The sequence below is a fragment of the Nuphar pumila genome, chromosome 11, assembly GCF_984573655.1.
Source record: "Nuphar pumila chromosome 11, dmNupPumi1.hap1.1, whole genome shotgun sequence".
In the NCBI taxonomy this organism is placed as follows: domain Eukaryota; kingdom Viridiplantae; phylum Streptophyta; class Magnoliopsida; order Nymphaeales; family Nymphaeaceae; genus Nuphar; species Nuphar pumila.
In genome coordinates, this window is record NC_143259.1 from 101,944,284 (window position 1) to 101,963,354 (window position 19,071).

Genomic DNA, 19,071 nt, shown 5'->3' on the forward strand with positions numbered 1-19,071 from the left:
TAGGGTTTAGGGTTTCGGGGTTCAGAGTTATGGTCTAGGTTTTAGGGTTTAGGGTTTAAGGTTAAGGGTTTAGTAATTTATTAAGGGTTTAGGGTTTAAGGTTAAGGGTTTAGTAATTTATTAAGGGTTTAGGGTTTAATGTTAGGGTTTAGTAAGATATTAAGGGTTTAGGGTTTAGGGTTTAGAGGTTTAGGGTTTAGGGTTTAGGGTTTAGGGTTTCGGGTTTAGTGGTTATGGTTTAGGGTTAGTGTTTAGGGTTTAGGGTTAGGATTTAGGGTTTAGGGTTTGGGGTTTAGTAATATATTAAGGGTTTAGTGTTTGCCATTAAGGTTTAGTAACATATTTATGGTTTAGGGTTTAGGGTTTCAGGTTTAGGGGTTATGGTTTAGGGTTAGTGTTTAGGGTTTAGGGTTAGGGTTAGGGTTTAGTAATATATTAAGGGTTTAGTGTTTGTTGTTAGGGTTTAGTAAGATATTTAGGGTTTAGGGTTTATAATTTAAGGTTTAGGGTAAAGGGTTTAGGGTTTCGGGAAAAGGGTTTAGGGTTTAGAGGTTTAGGGTTTAGGGTTCAGGGTTTCAAGTTTAGGGGTTATGGTTTAGGGTTAGTGTTTAGTGTTTAGGTTTAGGGTTTAGGGTTTATGGTTTATGGTTCAAGGTTTTAGGTTTAGGGGTTATGGTGTAGGGTTAGTGTTTAGGGTTTAGGGTTTAAGGTTTAGGGTTTAGTAATATATTAAGGGTTTAGTGTTTGCCGTTAGGGTTTAGTAAGATATTTAGGGTTTAGGTTTATGGTTTATAGTTTAGGTTTTAGGGTTAGATACTTGTAGTATGTAATTAAAACCTGTGCGTGAGGAATAACAATTGTAGAGACATGAAGTGGCCATTTGCGTGTTCAAATCGCTACTCCTTTAGCGATTTCTATGAAAATCGCTTTACAACATCATACCTGTAATTAAATAGTTGTCACGTGAATCGCTATCATCAACAATTATAAATCACTATTACATCAAATGTATAAATTGTTTCTAATTTAAACATACAAATCGTTGCTTCAAACTTACAAAACGATGTATAAATTGCACCCTTCATAAGTACATATCGTTGTAACGTTTGGGCTTCAACAGTAAACCTCGTTGTACGATTTAGCAAACTTAAGTATAAATCTTGGTAACTTTATATATCATAAATCACTATTGCGTTAAATGTATAAATCGTTGCTACTTTAAATGTATAAATCATAACTCATAAATCATAAATCGTGTTGATTTAGCTCTGTTACCAAAATATGTGTCATTCAATATCTGACAGATTAGGCTTCGCGATTTGTATTTATGATTTGTGAAGTTACCACGATTGTTGTTGTCTAGGGGTTGTGAAGCATAATAGTACTTACGTTTATCGTATCGATTTGTAATATAAATAAGCGATTATGCTGAAATGTCGTATCGATTTATAGTATATTATGTGATATGTACATCGATGTGTGTGTTCAAATCATTTCTCATTTAGCGATTTCTATTAAACTTGCTGCACATTATTTGAAGTATGAATCATTGTAAATAGATATTATGTGTTTGCTAGTGTTAATTATTATGATACTTGTCGTATGAATCGCGTCAAAACATGCTAATACTATAAATTGTTACTTTTATTGGCATGGTAAATAATAACTCGAAGAACATTACAAATAACTAAATCACCTTTCCTTTCGCAGGGTCAACCCATTCTTTGTAAAGATCTTCAATTATTTTTCTTTGATGAGTATGTACAACCACCAATTGAAACAATATTAAACATAACAAACATCTGAGAAACTGTATTGATTTGAATGGTGCAGTGGGCTGCCATTACGAATGAGCTCGTTTACTTGCAAAGGATATATGAGATTTGACCCTTGATACAGAGTTGTTGTCAAAACTTCTGCAGAAAAACATGCAGCTACCAGCTGCAGAGTATACTTTTGAATCTGCGCTTTTTGATTTAATATCTGATAGATCCTCAGCTGCACGACAAAGGGTGGTCTGACAACAGACGACGGTAAAAGGTGGTTTGGCAGCAGACGACGGTAAAAGGTGCCCCGACAACAAACGACAACAAAGGGTACTCCCACGACAACAGACGACGCAAAGGGTGCTCCTTCAGAGGTGTAAGGGTGATCCAGAATGGAGAGGGCGACATATTTTGAGGTTGAGACTCTTCAAGCAAAGGTGTTCCTTAGGGCGAAAACAAAAGGTTATCCTTCATTTTCTGGCTAGAGGAGATTTTGGTACATTACTTGAGACGTCGTTTCATGGCGCTAATGGCGGGAAAGGATACTTTAGTCTTTGCAAATGCACCGAACTTCGATGCTAAGTGATGCGGACACACACGAGGAAATGAGCCCCATGTGCTTACAGACGTGGCGCTCATTCAGACACGAGAACACGAACCTGCCTGTTCGGGGGGAAACATATAACCTGCTTCGAAATAAAGAGGATCATATCAGAGGCAGCTCTCTCAAATATCTTTCTTCTACAAGATGAATGGCTTACCAAACACCCTCATGGGGTTCTTTGTATCTTAGATGGGTTTCACAATTCTTTTTAGAGCAATTGATGATTTAGATGAAGGGCATCTATAGTATACAAGATAGACTGCTCAAAATAAACCGAAAACACTTTGTTTGGAAGGCAGTTCATCCTGTGGATGAACGGTAAAAGAGGCAGCTCTGATGGACAGGTTACCGTCGGAGCTGCCTCTGACCTGATCCACTCTCACTTAGAAAAACCACTACCAATTTGCAGGTGATGGGACCCAATCAAGAAATGATTTCAATAATGGAATCCTTAATGTGACATTTAAGGCCTACAACATGAGCATGAATCAGGTCAGAAGTACCCTTGATAGTAACCATCAGAGGCCACCCGACCACCATGGCTGCAGCATTTGCTCTCAACAATATATTACAGATGATCTAGGTGATGATCTTAGCTTTGACAACTTTTGTTTGCCCAATCTGGGGCATTCATCGCCATAGATTAATAGTGTCCGACGCACCCCTCATGGTACACCATCATATGTACCCTTCACCTAAGCTGGGCATCTAAAATATTGCTGAAGCTGTCAATATCTTCCTAATTATCTTCTCTCTCAAAAAAAAACATCTCTCTAATTATCATAATGAATTTTCTATAGTAAATCTTTCCTCATGGTCAATTATTGGAGTTATGATTATAACAAACATTTGTAGCTACAAATGTCTCTTGATCCCCACAACGATGATTGTTTTGATTCATTGGGACCTTATATATAAAATAAATGGTAACTGAAATAGGTAAATCAACAAAATATGTAAATTGGTATGCACTAAGATTTTTATAGTTTTTTTTTTAATTTTTACCGTACCAATGCGATCTAGATAGCTTGGTTTTATATAAACAGTTTTTTAGATAATCTGATTACTGATTACTATGTATAAGAAATATCATTTAAGGATTGAAAATCAATAACTCAAAATTTTTGTAAATATTCAAGCATACAAAATCATATTTTTTGATCCAATCGCGATATTTTCAATAGTCAATCCAAAGCAAATGAACCACGCTGAATGCATCCTTTGTTAAATTTGCAAAAACCCTATAAAAAATTTGGTTCATACTAGTTTATAGATTTTGCTGGTTTAAGTTTTTCCAATTTCTCTCTCTCTCTCTCTCTCTCTCTCTCTATATATATATATATATATATATATACTGTTCAACCAAAGAAAGATGCAAAATCTACAACCAACAATGATGAGATGACTCATATTCTCCAATGCTTGAGCATCTTATCGACCAGGCCTCATATATTTGTTATTTATAATCTATTTTGTAAGAGACATGCTTTACATGAAGATATTTTATAACATATACACATGTTTTTCGAAACATGAAACATTGACGGCTGACAATGCATTTAAAACTTTACAATACAAAGTATCGTGGGCCGTTGTTTTTTAGTGTATTAAAAAATGCATCCAAACATCGAAAATTTATAATCCAAAACATGTCACTCACTAAATGAATGATAAAATATAAAATTTCAATATGTAAAGTTCGATGGATGAAAAACTCTTGTTATCAGTTGTAGATTTTGGATCTTCCTGTACCCCTTCCCTATATATATATATATATTACCTTGTAGCAGTAACAGTGGACGACAAATGGTGCACTGTCGGGTCAGGCACATGACTGGGTGTGATCAGCGGCAGGCAAAGGTTAAGAAAAAAATAGGATTTAGTGGCAGTCACGTCCGCTGTTAAATCATGTTTTTCTGCCCTATCATTAGCAGCAGTTAAGGACGGTGCTAAAGACAACAAAATCTAAAAAAATGACGAACGTTCGACTATTGTCAGTCCACACTTATGGGCTATATATATATATATATATATATATATATATATATATATATATATATATATATATATATATATATATATATATATATATATATATATATATATATATATATGACGTCCAAAACGGTAGGGACCAACTTTTAAATCGTACTTTTTAACAAGAAGACACAATTTTATGACCCAGAAAAGTATGAAGCCTTATAAAAACCCAGCCTACTCCCTACAATCGGATGATCAATCAGATTCTCACTAAAAAACATATAGATCACATGTGTAAGGTTAGTACCAGAAAACAACAACAAAAAAAATGAATAAAAGAAAGAAGAAGCATTTATACCTACAAACGATTGTAGCAGTTATGGCCCCTGATAAGTGTGTGTGATATTATAGTTTTTGCATATTGATATCTTGCATCCGTGTCACTAGTCCAGTGTCCTTGTGAAATAGATTCTACCCAATGCAACATCATTATTATCATCATCCCCTTGGGCCAACTACATGGAGTGAGCTTTACAATAATAGCTTTGCATTCATCTCCTTCTATAAATTTTATATCTTTAATGGTTGATCTCTTGCACTTGAGAAGCTTAAAAAATGAAGCCCATTTCTTTGAAATCCTAGCAACTTTTGCTCATCCTTGAGTTACTCTCAAATAAGCTTCTAACAATAATTCTACTTGCCTTGTCAAGATTCAAACCAAGACCTACTGTATTTTTTGTTTTTTAATTTGGAAAGAAGACTAAACTTGGATCGATTTAACCTCAAAAAATCATGAATTATAACGAGATCTCCAAAAACGGATGATATCACAAAAAGTTTTTGCAACACTTTTCTTAAATAGTTGTATCCTTTTCACTATGTTCATATATATAATTTTTTACAATAAGTTTTGAACTTGATACACACGTTAATTAATTTTCAGATTTTCCTTTTTTCATTTATGAGAAAATCATCTTTACAACAAGATTTGTTACATTGCACCAATGGGGCTCTGCTTGTCTGGTAAAAGCAGCTAGTGCACATCACCTTCTGTTGGAACATTGCAGGTTCAAAACCCAATGGTATAGTGGTATAACTGGTAGGGGTCGGCCTAACCCCAGCTTGCCTATAAAAAAAAGAAAAAGATTAGTCACATTGTTCCAAACGATAGTCATTGAATATCATTGATATGCATTTTAAGAACATCACCTTTTTATTGAAATGTTCTCAAAGGATGATACTATACTTAAAAAACATAATATTTTTAAAAATAATACAATGTTTACAAGATATCACCTATTTTGAAATTTCATATTTTTATCCCGATAACAAGCACTAAACAAATGTTTGGCTTTAGTTTTTATATGACCTAATATTTTTATTTTTAATTGTACATACATTGATAATTCCCATGATTTTTAGAGATTTTTTTTTCTTAATGCACGTTTAAAAGTGATAAAATGGTAGGAAAAATGCAAGTAGGAAGAAAAAATGCCATTTTTTCCATCAGTTCCAAACCAAAAATAAGTTCTGAAATAAAAGTTTTTTTTTAAAAACTAAGTTTTTTTTGTTAGAAAAAGTTTCTCAATTTAGAGGGGGGGGGGGGGGAGAAAATTTTCCCATCAAAAGTTTCTTTTTGCAATAGAGCAACCCTTCACATTCAAATCATTTCATTCCATTGGCTGACATTCTGCTGCTTTCTTTGGTGCACTTTCATTTTCAGATCTCTCTTGTCAAGAACTGTTTTTTTTTTTTAAAGGCAAGCTGAGGTTAATCAGACTACTACTAGTTATACAACTATATCATTGGGTTTTGAACCTGCAATGTCCCAAGACAAAGTGTCCTGCACTCGATCCTTTTTTTTCTCAATCTTCCACTGATAGAAGGAGAGTTTACAATCCTGACTTTTTTATTACATACAAACAAACAAAAAAATTTCATTTTCAAAGTCCTCATATCAAAACTTATTGTGAGCAAAATTTTATTTTTTTATTAATTTTTTTGGCTTTCAAAGGTAAGCTAAAAAATCACAAGATTTTCTCACACGCGAGATCTCCCAACATTGGCAACAAATAAAAATCTGAAAAGGGTAAGAAAGTAATTTCACATAAGGAGAAGAGCGGAATATGACGAAATTAATGATGCTATTATGATCAATATTCATACTTGAGAGCCCGGGGGAGGCTACCCAGCAGGAGAGCGAAACAGCGAAAAAAGGAAAGAAGAGGGCCAAACCTTCGCTCGCATATTACTTCTCCACTGAATCTGTGCTCTCTCTCCCTCTCTCTTGTCGCCCTAATCTCAGGGTGAGGATTCCGGTTTGGATCCCGATTTTTCGACCACTCACCATCCGGATCTACGATAAACGCTCTTTTGGCGGGAGCATCTCCCTCTTTCTTGTGGTATCTTCTTCTTTTTCTTTTCCACTAAATTTCTGCTCTTTTTGGTACTTCTGAGCGCATCTCTAGGGATGAGTTTCAGTTTGTCTGGGAATTGGAGTTTTCGATTGCGGGATTTTGTTGGTTTCGTTTTCGGCGTTCGGTGCGATGGTTTGAGGATTTTCATGGATTGGAACTGATGGAAGATTTTCTTAATTAGGGATTTCTTGGAGTTTTGATGGGTTTTCTCGCGTGTTTTTGGCGGTTAGGGTTTAGTTTGCAAGGCACAATTGGGGTTTGTTTGGGAATTCGTCTCGTTGTTTGTCGAGTTCGTCTTGTGATGCTTTCAATTTCTCTTGCCCCGCTTCTCTTTCTGGGTTTTGTGAGTTGACTGATTTTAGGGTGGCGATTTTGATGGAAATTTGGAGTCTTGCGGTTGGCTTACATGAACTAAACTTTGCATTTTCTTTGCTTTACAGTGTGGATTTGGGTGGAAATTTTGGAGTCGGTTTAAGTGGAGATTCGGTTTCTAGGGCCATTCTTCGGCGACTAATGGTGATTTTGGGGAGAATTTTGGGTTTTGGGATGATGGTCTGTGGCTGGCGGTGCTGAGATGGAATCGGTGAGAAGTTGTTTTCGGAAATGGCAGCCTAGAAGGGACAAAGCGAAGGCTTCAGCGAAGGAGAAGGAAATGGAGGGCGGGAAGGATGGTCAGAAGCAGGGTGGTGATGATGCTCCTTCGAACATGACGAAGCAGAAAGTCGTGGCCGCAAAACAGTATATTGAGAACCACTATAAGGCACAGATGAAGAGCTTGCAGGAGCGGAAGGAGAGGCAAGGATTTATTTATCGTGCATTGTTCTGATGATTCTAGTTTTTTTCTGCTGCTGCTATGAAACCGTTTCTTGTTTTTTTTTTTCTGGTATCCCAGATTTACGAGTAAGGGCGCGTTTGCAAGCTCTGAAAGTGAAACACTTGAGAAAGTTGTGCCGTTGAGAATGTGAATCACGTGATTGTCTCTCCCAAGGCACGACTTTCTCATGTTTGTAACGGTGGCTCTGAATCAAAACTGCAAGCATGTGATTCACTTTCGTTTGTTTGCAAAATATCAAGAGATTAATTTTCTTAGCCAACATGTATTTATACATTTATGAATTATATACATATGTATATATATTATAGTAATATATTTATAACTTATGTATTATATATATCATTTTATGTAATACAGAGAATCATATATATATATATATATATATATATATATATATATATATATCCAACATTAACCTTGTTTCTTGAATTTCTTGCAGCATTATTGCAAGAATTTTAAAAACATTTAATAAACAACTTTTTGAGGGACTTAAAACATTATGAACCATGAAAATATTGTAAAACATCTCAAACATGAGAATTCTTGAAAATAGGACTGCAGGGTATGTTTATCTTTCTAAGGCCTGATGTATGGTTGACATGAATCGTACACCTTTTTGAATAGTGTGATGATGTAGGTAAAGATTGATCTAGGTGACACATCAGTATTTGTTCCTTGATGAAAGCACATATTTGAATGTGCAAAGCACAAAGTTGAAAGGGGCTAGCTGGATTGTGCATTATTAAACCATTTCTACCCGTGATGAACTATCTTAGGCTGAGCAATTTAAAAGTCAAGTCTTAAATTATGTTACCACTAACAAAATCTTAGGTGAGATCATACTTCACAGATGACATTTCTATGCAATTCTATAGCACACAATTTCCTTTAATGAATTATTGCGCTACAATGGAGGTGGATAACAACTCTATAGAAAGTTACAGAAGTTAATTTCATATGGAATCCCAACATTAGAAGCTACCAGGATGAAGTTCTGGTATCTGAGAGCTCTTTGTGGATAGCTGGATGAGGGTGACGGAAAAAATCTAAGACCATTTGGAGATGGTAGCTACTTGGTAGGGGTTGAAGAAATTTAACAGTTGAAATTTCGAAAGCATTGAATGCCTCTACTTCTCCATGCTTAAGTTTATTCAACGCGGGATTTGGTTCCTATTGAAAAAAAGGTGGGATTATGCTTTGGACCAGTTTAATGTGCCCTGGGGCTGATAACTTTTGGTTATGATCTTGTTGGGTCGAATGTTGGTTTTTTGCAACATCAGTAAATAGTCTACTTGCTGCTGTTCTTGCATGTCATAATTTTTTTGTATGAATTGTTTGCTTCTCTTCAATACCTTTGTTACCACTTACCTGTTTTTGCTGCTAATTAATAAAATCTCTTTTGATATTCAACAAAAGCAAAAAGTGAACTTCACAACTGTGCAATATATATATCTGTGTGTGTGTGTGTGTGTGTGTGTGTGTGTGTGTGTGTGTGTGTGTGTGCAAGGAACCCCCTATTGAAAAATTGTAATATTTTTTTTCAGTTTTTTCCACACATCTGACCCTTCACATGTGATCTACATATTAGGTTTAATAGAAAGTGACCTTTTGGATAATTTTTTTCTGATATATACATTGGATTTTGTGAGGGTGAAAAATCAATGGCCTACAATGTACCAAATTTTCAAACCTAAAAAAAAACATATTTTTACGTTGAAAAACTATGATCCAAGGGCCGATTCGTACTATTTTGACCCTGATGAACACATCCATGAGGTCGAATTTGGTCAAAACAACCTCCTCCTATGAGTTCCCAGTTTCCAACTAAGGGTTTCTTACCCACGAGGGTAGCAAATGCCTCCCTATAGTATGTTATATTTGTTTTTGTTTTGAGTGGGGAAAACATGGTCAGTGTCTGCTCATTGGATTAATTGTGAATAGTTTAGAATCTTTAGTTGATAGAATGTATAGCGATCAATATTACCTATATAAGAACAAAAACATATGGTATAATGCAACTGATGGAGACTATGAGAATGTTTCAAGAGCCATAGTGCAATACTTTCAATGGGTATTTCAACAACCTTTTAAGTGGGACTTATTTGGGTAACGTCTAATTTTCCTGCATCAGTTTAAACCAATTCCCTCCTACAAGAACAGCTCTTTCTTTGCACTATCTTCTATGCCACTTGATTTCTCCAATAAGGGGAGTAAAATAATCTTAAAATAATGCCTCAGGCTTCTTTGTCTGTAGTATGTTTCAAAGACATGTAATTTAGCATACAAGCTAGCTTATCTTTAAAATATTTGTATAATAAAGGCCTTTTTCTGTCAAATTGTATTCCTCATTACGTCTATCCTGTTCAGGCGTTGGATCCTAGAGAGGAAGCTGGCTGATGCGGAAGTATCTGGAGAAGAGCAGTACAACCTTCTTAAAAATTTGGAGAAAAAGGAGACAGAATATATGCGTCTGCGAAGGCACAAAATGGGTGTTGATGATTTTGATCTTCTTACCATCATAGGGAGGGGTGCATTTGGGGAGGTACTGTTCCCTCCTGTCTGTGTTCAGTGACAAAGTTTTGAAAGCATGTGGTGGTTTAGTCATATGAGGCAAGGGTTTATTGCACTGAGTCAATCCAGGGCATAAGCCTCAAGTATTTCTTTGCTTTATCAATAAATAAAGATACACAACCATTGGAAAGTCTGAAAAATAAAAGAAAATTACATTTTTCAAGTAGATAAAGATAAGTGATAGATCATGAACTTCTTTTCATCCTTCATTATAGTTATTAATTATAAATAATTCTTCTAATTGTTGTTATCATTTTTATTATTCAGGAAAACAGGCTTAGTCATTGTTTATACAATTAACATTACTTATTGTAGTGGAATAATTTCCTAATATCCTATTTCTGAAATCCATTTTTAATGCAGTAGGTCCCTCTTCTACAACATTTTAATGGAGTTAGAAGAGGTTTTTTTAATACCCTGTTACTTTCTCATTTGAATTTTATTTAAATTACTAACAAAATCTGTTTGTTACCATATTAAAAAAGAAATTACCTTTTCTATTTACTATCTTCCTTTTCATTTAGATTAATGACGAATCTTTTTGTTCCCATAATAAAAGAGATTACCTTGCCTATTTACTCTCTTCCTTAACCTTATGAAGGTAAATTCTATTTTTCCCACTCACTTTTTTTCCCTTAATATTGAGAGAAATTCATTTAGCTTAGTAATAAACATATTTTTACTTATTAAACATAGAAAATGGGAAAATATCTTTTTATCTTACTCAAATTTTCTTCCTTAAGATTGGGAGAGAACTGTTCTGTGTTTTTTTCAGTCCCATCTCTCTCCTTTTAAATGCTCCTTTTTGTTGCCCATAAAAATAGGAAATGGAAATCCAAAGATGAAAAAATATTTTAAAAATTAGGAGAGACATACTTTCATTGGTGAATTGAGGCTGAATTCTAGTGCTTTTTCTTGAAGCACTCACCTTTTCAAATAAAGCTTATAATTAATCTTTTCCTGTTGTATTGTAGGAGTAATTAGACAGATGCTGTAAAATATGCTTCATACCGGGATTTTTTATTAAATGTGAATAGATTTTAGGTTCAGTAGAATTAGATTCATTCATGTGTCTTCTATAGTTGTTCCATATTAACAATAAGTTATCTCATTGATAAGTATCTATGTCACATGGGTGCGGGTGCGGCACTTTCAAAAAACTTGGGTGCGGGGGTGCGACAATATATATAATTTGTGCAGGGGAGGGGTCGGGCTGATGAGTTGTGGAGCCTGATTCAGAGTTTTTGCCCTTGCAGAAAGGGGGTTCCGGGGGCTCCCCCCCGGCACGGGTCCACTGCGCGGTCAGTGGACGGGTCTAGCCCCCCCCCCCCTAGAACAAAATTTTTTAAATAAAAAAATTGGACACAAATGACCCTCGGTGCGGTCAACGCACCCAGGGTCAGGTTGACCACACCGGGTGCCGCACGCGCACCTGCGTCGATGCGGGTGCGGCACCCGGTTTGCCGAGTCCTTGTGACATAGATAAGTATGTATTATTGCTATGTTTTTAACATTGTCTTGTATAGGTTTTACTTAATTTCCTCATGTTATGCTTTCTCTTATTATGCATGTCAAAACTTTCTTAATGCTGACTAAATTACATTATGTGCTGACTAAATTACATTATGTTCTATGTTTGTCTTATATGGATCTCTTTGTTTGTCTTATTGGGAGTATCCTTACATAAATCATGGTCCTTTCCTGACAAAATTAAATGAAAAAAGAAAAGAAAAAAGAGTTGTAGGTTAATTCAGCCAGCAGCACAAGTCAACCACGAAATTGGATTTGTCTGGTTAATTTCATTTTCTGATTTCTTCTATTTGTTTTCTCTCTTGACAGTAATCATCAAAATATGATCCTCTGCTTTTTAGTTATGTTGTCTCACTTTAAAGACTTTGAGCTCTATGTTCCTTTTCTGTTGATATATAGTTTCTTCATTTAATTTCATCTGTACCCCTCCGATCCAGTTTCACTAGTGCTTAATAAGTTGGTGAAGCAATAAGGCTATGGTGTCATGATTCAGATTAAACCTTAGAAGCTAAAAGTGGGTCACTGTAATGCAGCTCATTTCTGGATATGATATTGTCTTTTGTTTATAAGGTTAGTTTACATTTTATATGTATGACATGTCTGCAATATGAATTTGCATGGACTGGAAATCAAACTTTTGTCAGTGCAGACATTCTATAGTTTTGTTGTCATCAGCATCATGATCATCATCACTGTCATTGTTGTTCTTATGTTTTCACACTGAGCTGGTGAATTGATTTGTTAATTGTTGATTTTGGTAGGAGTGAGTCATTCTAAGTTGACCTGTTTGTTTGTATCTTAATTGCTTTTAAATTGACTCTATTTATCTGATTGTTGGATACCTAAGTTTTGGTGAAGTTTTTTGGTATGAGGATCTTCTGTTTAAAGTTACGTTTATTTCCAGGTGAGACTTTGTAGAGAAAAGAGCACTGGTAATGTTTATGCTATGAAGAAGCTGAGAAAATCAGAGATGCTACGCAGAGGCCAAGTATGTTTTTCAATGAATGCTTGAATTGCCTTCCAGTTAACATTTTCCTTTTTTAAATTTTCTTGTGCTTACATTTTCTGATAACTGTTGATTAGGTGGAGCATGTCAAGGCAGAAAGAAACCTTCTTGCTGAGGTTGATAGTGCTTGTATTGTGAAGCTTTATTGCTCCTTTCAAGATGAAGATTTCTTGTATCTGATTATGGAGTATCTTCCTGGTGGTGACATGATGACATTGCTTATGCGCAAAGATATTCTGCCAGAAGATGAGGCTAGATTTTATGTGGGTCAGACGGTCCTTGCTGTTGAGTCGATCCACAAGCATAATTACATACACAGGCTTGTGTTTTGATATTGCATATTTTTTTTTGTAGTTATGTCAACTTTTTACTTTTCTGAGAATTGCATTCTTCCAATGAAAAATCAATTTAATGCATTGGTTCGTCTTTACAGAGATATCAAACCGGACAATCTATTGCTTGATAGATATGGACATATGAAGCTTTCAGATTTTGGATTATGTAAGCCATTGGACTGTAGCAGCCTACCGAATCTTAGTGAGAATGATTTTGCAATGGGACAAAATATTAAATCCTCTCTAGAGAGTGATGGGCATTCAAACAATTCTCCAACGCCTAAACGTACACAACAGGAACAGCTATTACATTGGCAAAGGAACAGGCGCATGCTGGCAAGTTGATGGTCTTGTCCTGTTGTCACTTTTTCTGTCTCTGATTTCTTTCTTAACTTGGAACCTCATGTCCATATAGTAGTAACAAAGATCATGTGTAACAATTGTTATTGCACTGTTAAGCTGAAGAATTTTTGTGATACTGCTAAGACTAAATTACATTGGTGGTGTTATTGGTGTATATTTTTACTTGATAGCCAATAACACATTTTTGGTTCCACAACTTTGATTCATTAAGTGATTAACTTCCACAACATATAAATGCATTTGTTACTAATTGGCTATGCTGTTTCAACTTCTTGCTATAACATTGTAAAGAATTTTACAATAGCTACCTAAGAAAAGTATATGAATCTTTAGCCAGGTCCAACATTTCAGAATACTGCAAAAAGAGCACCTTAGTTAATGTAACATTCATGTTCTGGATTTTGAAGAAAATCAAGAGATGGGTTTTTTTTCTTTACCAATTTATGCACAAAGCAAGCACGCTACACTCGTGGCATGTGTATGTGTGCACACATGCACACACATCAAGATCAGACATGGCTAGTTCCTGAAGTTGATTGCAGGTAATAGATATTCTAAAATGGCAGCAAACTCTAAAATTAATGCAATCTTTCCAAATTCATAATTAAGAACAATATTCGCAGCCACACAAAGTAGAAGTGACTGGAGTTTATTACCAACACAAACAACTAATTACTAACTGGCATTATGTGAAAGGATATGTATGCTATTCACCATCATATTTTAAGAACCATTTCAGATCCTAAAAGTCAAACATAATGATTTTATGTTCCTGCCATACGAGAAAAGGTTTCCATATTATGCTTTCACACATCTCTCATGACCTATTAGGATGATTAGATTTCACACTATCATGACCAAGAGGTATCAGGTTTAAATCCCACTGGGGGATACCAATAGCTTGTGTAGCAAATAAAGAAAACCGAGATAAAAAATAGAGAAAAGGAATAGGAGCTGACATCTTAATTCCATCTAACTTATCTATTTTCATTACTGATGGGTCTTGTATTTTTCTGACTTACTAATATTTTTTGGCTGAAAATGCAGGCTTATTCTACTGTTGGCACACCCGACTATATTGCTCCTGAAGTTCTGTTGAAGAAGGGGTATGGAATGGAGTGTGACTGGTGAGTTATGTTCATGGAAGTACTTTTATGCCTTTTATTATGCATTATGTGGTTCTCCTAAAATCATTTAATTCCTTCTCTTAGGTGGTCACTGGGAGCTATCATGTATGAAATGCTTGTGGGTTATCCACCATTTTATTCTAATAAACCAATGTCAACTTGTAGAAAGGTACATGTGTATTTGCAATATTTGCATTATATATATTTATTTAATTATATGTATCATCAGAATTTTAAGATGACAACGCATCATAATGGTATTTCATTACTCATGTTAAGCCTTTGTTGGAGTTAGAAAACTATGACATATTCCTTTGAACATGTTGAACCTGATAATGATAGCAAACAACATGAAAAATGATTCCCAATTTATCTAATGGATATGAGTGACAGCTTAGGAATTTCAATTTAATTGGCTGCTGGGCATTTAAGATATGCTGCGCGACGGTCTGAAGTTATTGTGTATTTCATATTTGATCTCTTCTTGCAGATTGTGAATTGGAGGACTCATTTGAAATTCCCTGAGGAAGCGAAGCTATCTGCTGAAGCTAAAGATCTCATCTGTAAATTGCTATGCAATGTTGAGCAAAGGCTGGGTACAAGAGGAGCTCATGAAATAAAGGTCTGTTGCATTCAATTTCCAGAATTTCCATTTTGTTTGTTTGTTGCTCATTGGTGGCTAATAAGTTACTCCTTTGATAGGCACACTCATGGTTTAAAGGAGTCCAGTGGGACATATTTTGTATCAGATGGAAGCTGCCTTTATGCCAGAGGTTAATGATGAGTTAGACACTCAGAACTTCGAGAACTTTGAGGAGGTTTGTTGGTCTTTTAAAACTTTCTAAAGCTACTTTTCTGTTGCTTTAGTTAACACTGCAATCTGTTTGAGAAAAAAAATGACACGGTTTGATGACCTTTTTGGTTTTGTATACAGTGTGATAATTAAGTAAAATGTGAAATGTAGTCCTTGTGATAGAATTTGGGAACATGTGATGAATGCTTTATAAAAGAAGACAAAATTTGTTGCTTAAGGGAATCAAATAACTGATGAACAAGAGTTTGAGTTCTTGCACATAAAGCTTGTCAATATAGTCAATATTTGGAGTAAAGGCTATTCCGACCATTAAATGGTATGCACAAACTAAAATGCAGTTGGAATTGTCATGAGAAATTTTTGCTCTGGTGAGCAGATTGTGAACTAAATTCCAATTTCCAATTTCCAATTGATTCTTTCTAACAGCGTTTTGTGTTGGGTCGTATATGAATATCTACAGGGCAGATGGAAATGGTGGGGCCAGGGGGACTCTTTTTCCTTTCATCTTGATTCTTGATTTTGAAAATTTTGTTTTAGCATTTACAATTTGTTGAAAAATATTTGAAACGTTATCTTTTGGTCAGTTCTGGGGCTTTATGATAAAACACGAGGATGCCTTCTTGATGTGAGTCCAGTATGGGTTGATGATATTATAATGGTTACCAGAAGAACCCAGCCTTTTTAGGAACTGCACTTCCTAGGAAGCACAAATCAGAAGTAGGGAGGAATCACAATTACTGTGCATATGAATCTTGGTTCCTGTATTTAGAAATCCAGTAATTCCCATGAGATAGGAATCTTGAATCCTATGTATAGAAATCATGATTTCTACAATGCAGGGATCCTGATTCCCATCCATAGGAATCTAGGAATTGGGATTCCCATGACATGAGAATCATGAGTCCGGGTAAAGGATTCTAATTCTCAGGGGACAATGGGTCATAATTCTTGGATATGAGAATATGTTATAAAGTTAATACAAACCTTATATGTTATAAAGTTAATACAAACCTTATATGTTATAAAGTTTGTATTAACTGCTGTACAAATCCTTTTATCATTTCAATTTTCATTTCCCAAAGTCAGCTTATTGTATTAATGATTTTGAATAACTTATAGGTTTGGTAAATGTATGTTTGTATATTTTTTCTTAAATAAGTGGTTTAGAAATTTTCTCATAAGCTAATATAGTTATTGACTGTGATCTTCATTTCTTAGAAGTTTTCTTCTTACCTCCATCAATTTTGCATTATTTCACACAAATCTTGTGTTGTTATTCAAGCAATTATACATATGGTTTCTTAGATGATTCCCCGCACCACTTCCTACTTGGGTTTCACTTCTCGAATCCTCTGAAAATTTAAATGATCGCATCCCTAATCTGGTTCATATACTGCTTTGTCCTTTCACTTGTTGCTGTGGAAAGTGGAAACTATATGCCTATGTCACAAAAGGTAATTTCCTTCTTACCTAGGTGATGAATGTGAGATTGCTTTGCTTTTTGCCTCACTTGGCCTTGACTATAGTCACAATCTCATTTTATATCTCGGAAAAAAAGGTTTCTCATGGGAAAATCTTGGAAAAACTTTGGGAAGTAAAAAATAAACATATAAGAAATAAAGAGCAAATTAATTTGTTAATTTTATAAGCTAATCTTGAGAGTGAAGACTTGGGTAATTGGTCAAAGTCAGAAGGTTTTATGGGGAGAGAACTAGGTAAAGCCAGTTCTTCAAGTTGTAAAACCCAAGGTTGTAAGTATCGTATCGTTGCCTGTATCGGTCGGGCCCAAAGTAACACCGTATCGTATCGTAAACATATCATAAATTTTTAATAGTTTTTTTTTTAAAAATCCAAAAAATCAAGAAAAATCAGAAAAAAATAGCAAAAATTAAAAAAAAATCCTCACATGAAACAATGATGAATTGCACAAAATAAAACCATAAAATCACATATTAAGCATTAATGTCTCCATGAGCTGCTATGAATGGCATGCATATCTCATAAGAAAAATGTAAATTGTGAAATAATAAACACTGAGCTAACAAGTCATAAGATCCATAAGAGTGCATGTTTACATAAACAAAAAGAAAATCCCCAAGTGTTTCTCAATACTTAAAAAACTTTACGTAACCGAATTTTTTTAAGTTCAAACAAAAATGAAGACTTCTTCTCCTTGCAAGAAATCAAGCCCTAAATCACTCTCAAGTTCTTTAGGAGTGAACACAAACTCACTTTAAGGAGTCTTATATATTAAAAAAAAACAAAACAAAATGAATTGAGTGCATCATAAAATGCACTAATTGTGTATTTGTAAGATACACGATACACCCGATACATCTACGATACACACCTGTATCTCAATATCGTTTAGGCCCAAAGTAACAATACATATCATACGTCTTACGATACCGTACGATACTTACAACACTGGTAAAACCACCAATATGAGACTTGACATCTTTCTTGTATGATGGAACCTCTTGCTACTTTAGAATCATGCCTTCCTTCTTATGGGAAAGGGAGAGAGGAGACCCTCCGTATCCTATAGAAGGCCTCCTCTCCCTTGTTAAGTTGTCAAACGATACTACACCACCTGCACGATGTGGTTACCCTTTCATTTTTCTTGCACTTGCTGAATGGCAGGAGTCAATGTAGAAAAGATAGCTTTGCCCTTGCAAATGTTTTAATTGAGTATGTTGTTTTTATAATTTTTTTGAAAAAATATAATAATAAAATCAAATTTAGTGATATGTTAAAAATATCACATTCATTTTTTTTTTCGTTTAATGAAGTTATCACATTTTATTTGTGACTATGTCACATGGGTACTCCATTTTGACTCCCATTCCGTATCTCCTTATATACATGTCATATTAGAAACTTCATGAAAATGGCCATATCCCTGTATCTGCAGCCATATCCATGTGACATAGTTTGCGATAAATTCAAAATATCACTGATATTTGTGACTATGGCCTTGGCCTAGGCTGGACATATTTGCTCTCGTATGTTTGTGCATCTGTCTCCAGGGTTTTGTCTCATAGCCCATGCTGTGCATCATCTTGTTACCTAGGGTTGCATCAATAGGAGCTCAGCATGTAAAAATCTGGACCTGCATCGACTGTTACCTAGTCCATTAACTAAATGGGTCTAAAATTCAGTTGGCAAACAGTCTGGTCCTATATCTGCATAAACCTGATCCATTTAATAAACGAGACAAAACTTAGGCCCAGCCTACCACATGTAAATGCAGGGAGAAGGATGGAAGCTGGCACACAGGGACATATTGCTAGTCTGTCCCAGTATTGACTGCATACTAAAATTGCCTAAGATTTTTGTATATCCTTGTCACCAACCCTAGATGTTAGGATGAAAGCTGCATAAAATGGACTAAGGATGGAAGTTGTATAGAATGGACTAAGGATGGAAGTTGTATAGAATGGACTATGTCTACTGCTTGGCATATAGGATTTTCCAGGACCTTTTGCATCAAGAACCTGACCACCTGGTTTTTGGTATAAATTATGTTTTTGCATTCTAAATATTATTTCAATAAGTATTTCTAAAGTGAAGAAGCAGTTTAGCAGAATATGGTATTTGTGTTCTTGGTGAACTATAAATTGTTATTTTGCTGAGTTTTATGAAAGTAAGCTTTATGAATATGTCGGCATGATTGTGCATATCTTGTCTTTCTCAAAATCCATTATTAAAAAATTTTTACCT

At 35.0% G+C, this 19,071-nt stretch overlaps 1 pseudogene across 1 annotated transcript in view; it reads left to right on the forward strand.

Annotated features, from left to right (window-relative positions):
- The first annotated feature begins 6,525 nt into the window (after positions 1 to 6,525).
- LOC149822629 (uncharacterized) overlaps positions 6,526 to 19,071 on the forward strand; it is a 36,772-nt pseudogene continuing 24,226 nt past the window's right edge. Inside the window, exons 1-10 of the transcript XR_016426079.1 lie at positions 6,526 to 6,752; positions 7,208 to 7,562; positions 9,970 to 10,144; positions 12,608 to 12,691; positions 12,787 to 13,028; positions 13,143 to 13,380; positions 14,455 to 14,534; positions 14,619 to 14,703; positions 15,025 to 15,156; positions 15,237 to 15,352. The product of XR_016426079.1 is annotated as an uncharacterized LOC149822629 (transcript). The remainder of the gene's footprint in view (positions 6,753 to 7,207; positions 7,563 to 9,969; positions 10,145 to 12,607; positions 12,692 to 12,786; positions 13,029 to 13,142; positions 13,381 to 14,454; positions 14,535 to 14,618; positions 14,704 to 15,024; positions 15,157 to 15,236; positions 15,353 to 19,071) is intronic.